Raw genomic sequence first — 4,515 nt, forward strand, 5'->3', positions numbered from 1 at the left:
TCTGCCCACTTTTGTAGTCTGTCTAAATCTAGTTGCAGCCTCTCTCTCTCCCTTCAAGTGTGTCCACCTCGCCTCACATCTTAGTGTCATCAGCAGACTTGGACAGCGTGCTTTCCACCCCCTCGTTCAAGTCGCCGATGAAGATGTTAAACAGTGTGGGCCCGAGAACCGAGCGTTGGGGTACCCCACTGCTCACATCTCACCAGGTTGAGTACAACCCGTCCACCACTACTCTCTGGGTGCGCCCCATCAGCCAATTTTTTTACCCATCCAACTGTGTAGGCATCAATGCCACAGTCGCTTAATTTATTGATGAGGATGGGGTGAGAGAGAGTGGCAAAGGCCCTCTTAAAGTCTAGAAAGACTATGTCCATGGCGACACCATCATCCAAGGATTTAGTTACTTGGTCATAAAAGGCAATCAGGTTGGTCTGGCAGGACCTGCCTTTGATGAACCCATGCTGATTGACCCTCAGCTTGATCTCCCCTGCCGGCCCCCACAGATGTGCTCCTTGATGATTCTCTCCAAGATCTTCCCGAGCACTGAGGTGAGGCTTATAGGCCTATAGTTACTTGGGTCCTCCTTCCTCCCCTTCTTGAAAATTGGGACCACATTAGCCAGTTTCCAATCCCCCGGCACCTGGCCAGATGACCACGAATGCTCATACAGCTGGGTCAAGGGCTCCGCAATGACCCCTGCCAGCTCCCTCAACACCCTTGGGTGGAGGGCATCTGACCCTGTGCCTTTAAAAACATCTAGCCCTTCCAGAAGATCCCTAACTACATCTGTACTGGCTGAAGGCCTGACAAAGCTATCCCCAAGATTGTCCCTACCTCTGAGTTGACACTCTGGTCCTTCTTTCTCCTTCTACTGGCTAAGTTTCTCCTTTTTGGATTCTGGCACTAGTGGTGGTTTTGGTGAAGCTACGGGTGGTAGTTTTGGTGAAGCTACAAGAAATAGGTGCCCTGATCTACTGCTGATGGACAAGGCAGAGGACAAGTGATCGTTATGCAGTGCCAAAACAAAACTCCCTCTGTTCTTGGGTCAGTTTTGGCAGAAATTAAGCCAACCTTAGCTCAGACTTTGTTCTCTGAATTGGTGGCTCTAGAGATTCCTCCCTTTAGCCCACTCATCTCCTACCCTTGGTTTTCCAGTTCTCTCTTCCTTCCAGTAGAGAAGCCTTCTCACACTCCTCTTATCCAGCTGGTGTAGTAGGGTGGCCATTGGTCCAGTTTTTAAACCCTTTGTCCCCTGAATGAGGGCTGGACTGCAAAAAGTCTTGTTTTTCAGTTCATTGGTGGAAATGCATGTCAGTCATTTGTCCTTGCAGTTCTATTGGCTGTGCCTAGGAGTAGAGCTGTGCACAGCCAGGAGGAGCAGGGCTCTGAGCCAGCCGGCGGGGGGTGGCGGAAATGGAGGGACCAGCCTCTGGGATCCTTTGCACCAGTGCAAGAAGCCCTGTGCACGCATGTGCGGGCACAGCGAAAGCCAAGGTGCTGTTGCATGCTTGATCTCCCTGACACTTGGCTGGGCATGTGCAGGTGGACCCAAGCCCCGGGGGCAGGTGACCTGCCAGGGCCGAGCAGCCTGCGTGCACGTACACCCCCTGCTCTGCCTCAGCACAAGGTAATGGCTTTGAGAGCAGGCAGGTGGAGCATTGCATTTATATCTGCTGAAACACCAGTGGGACTGGGAAGAGGCTCTTGTCCCCATCTTCGTACCCACAGAGCATCCTGGTGAGTCCCTGGTGCATGGGGATGGGGAGCTTTGGGCAGAGGAGCCTTTGGGCTCCTGGATGGCTGGGCCAGCTCAATAAGCCATTATTTCTCCATCCAGGACAGGCAAACCTGGAAGGTCCCCACTGGGCAGCTGGCTGCACTGCAGAGTGTGGCCAGGGCAGATTCCCAGGTGCTCAGTGTCTGTGCTGAATGCTGATGCGGGGAGGTGAGGTCCCTGTGCAGTGTGCGGCCCTAGCTCCAGTGAGCAGCTGAGCAGGAGTGAGACCCGATCCCAGCGTGGAGAGTGGGTGCTTGCAGCTCAGGCCTGCAGTGCCACATTCTCTCGAGGCTGGACTGTCTGCAGAGAACGGCAGGGCTGTGGCATACATGAAACCATGATTCGGGGGGAGCGAGGCAAGTCTCCCTGCTGGCTGAACTGCAGAGCTCAAACTTGCTGCTGATCCTAGAACTCGCTCCCCCTCATTTCACAGGGCACCGTGTGTTCATCCGCATGGGGTTCATGGACCAAATAGCAATATTTTTCTGGTCTTTTTGTGGTGTCCCCTCTTTCTTGCTGATTGGCCAAGGGACCTAGTAGCACCACCCCTCACTGCTGAAGGGGCCGGTGGTCTCACCGCTCACCAAGGGGATGTTCTGCATGCTGGGGATGCAGCAGTGGCCACCCTATGGGGTAGTGAGCCACCTGCCTCAGAGCCAGGAGGACCCACTTAACATAACCCCTGCAGGATCAAAATCTGCAGACATGTGGGTGGGGAGAGACGGACAGAGACTGCTTGCCTATTACAGCTTTGTATTGAACAACTTGGTGGCAGTTTGAACATCGCTCCTGTGGTGTTAGGATGTATGAGTTGATTCCTGCCCCTGCCTCTGAGCCTGTTGCAGCTGAAGCCATGGTGAGTTGCACACTGATGTCAGAAATGGCCTTCCCTGTGCAGGGTGGAGCTGGGAGCATTGCCCCACGAAGACCCTGTTATGAATCCACCCTAAAAGCAGGAACGGGGATTCAAAGGGCTTGCTACAGAAGTACTTGTCCCAAGGTGGATTTGACTAACCTTGTATTTGGTCTCTTCAAAAGCCAATGTTAAGTAGTATCCATTCATATCACTCTTATTGCTGGATGGATTATATTATGCCGTCTGTATGCATCTTTACAATTATGGGACATAGCTTGATCAAAAGTTATAGCCAGATCAGAGGACAATAGCTATCTACATGTCAGAAGAACTGAAGTGCATACCTAATGAACAGAGGGAAAGTGAAACTAATAAGCATTGCTGGCCATTTGTCTTAGTGGGACAAGAACAAAATTCCCAAACACAGCAGAAATGGCTATCCTTAGGATGGGCACCCAAACTATTGCAGATGTCATCTGCCGGTAATGAGAAACATCAGTCCCATAAGGACCGATTCTTAGACTCATTAGCAAATAGAACAGTCCTGGTGAGGGAGGGTAGGGGATATGATTTGAACGTATTTAGGCATTATCTGATAGGCACAGGCTGTCTTTGGATTATGTGAGGCCTTGGCGTGAATCCAGGTCCCCAGCTATCAGTGGGCTGGCAGGGTCAGCAAGAAGGCTAGTGCCTGAAAATTTCTGAGAGGACTCTGTGAAGGACGGTGCTGTAGTCAGAAGAGAGGGTGAGAAACAGTCTGTTCTGTACTCTGCCTTCAAACCATATGGTCAGCTTTTCATGTACCGTTCTTTGGGTTTCGCCCGGTAGTAATTCACTTTGCACAGATGTAACTGCTTGCATATGTGCTGGGCAGTGGAGAAGGCAGCCCAAAGACTAGGGCCCAGATGCTACAAGGCTTATTTATGAGCCCATCCTGCCTGGTAAACCCAGCTATATACTGAACCAGGGGGAAACTCGAGTGTGATGGCAGAATGCCTGCCTGAACTCTCTGACACATGTTTTTCTTAGTTTGCATCTTAGCCATCCTGCTCAAAGTGGAGTGGAGGACTTGGCTTTTACCTCCTCCTGGCTCTGGGTTTCCACCCCAACCTGGTTCTTGCATTTTCTAGAAAATAGGGACAGCTCTACACAGTCCTTCTGGCGTGGCCCTTGAAGATGGGGAGCAGGCTACGGGTACACCATGCCTGGCAAAAACTAGGCAGAATTTGATCCTTGATCCTTCTTCCATCTAAACCCTCAGTAAAACTAGTGGGACTGAGCAGGGACTGCAAAATCTGATTGTCATTCCTTAGGTGTTTATGTGAAGTCACAGGTACCCAAATACTGCTAGCAGTGTTGTCAGGTGTCCAGCAGCCAAGGGCCAACCAGTCTTTACTCAGGAATAAATGTGGTTTGTTTGGCACCTTTGACTTACTAAAGCAACTTGTTGTTTTTCTTGAGCAGCAAGTTCATCATAAACCCCATGGTATCGTATTCTAGATTGGAGCCATCCCCAGTGCAGCACGATCGTACCACTGAGAGATGCCCTGTGCCTTGGAGTCCCTCTTTCCTAAAGCACCCTCCAAAAGTGTGACACCTAAGCAAGGAGAGGGATTAGACATCTGGCTGAAGACAGCCTGAAGTCTTTGTCCCCCTGATGATGAGGGGGGATTGTTGCTAGGGAGAGATGGGATGGGAAAATGGAGAAATGATCCAGAGCCAGTGAGCTTTTCCTCTTTTCTCTTGCAATTAAGGACACGTTCCCTGCACAGTCTCTCCTTAGCCCACCAGTCAGATCTCTCCAGCTTTGCATGTTGCAGCCTGTCCTGGGCAGGGTTAGAAGTCCCGAAGTGCTGGGCTTTGCATGGCGCTGCATTGTCCA

At 51.2% G+C, this 4,515-nt stretch overlaps 1 protein-coding gene across 1 annotated transcript in view; it reads left to right on the top strand.

Annotated features, from left to right (window-relative positions):
- Positions 1–4,515, top strand: part of SYNE2 (spectrin repeat containing nuclear envelope protein 2) — a 256,030-nt gene that overhangs the window by 226,368 nt on the left and 25,147 nt on the right.

This window comes from Alligator sinensis, unplaced genomic scaffold (genome assembly GCF_000455745.1).
Source record: "Alligator sinensis unplaced genomic scaffold, ASM45574v1 scaffold13_1, whole genome shotgun sequence".
In the NCBI taxonomy this organism is placed as follows: domain Eukaryota; kingdom Metazoa; phylum Chordata; order Crocodylia; family Alligatoridae; genus Alligator; species Alligator sinensis.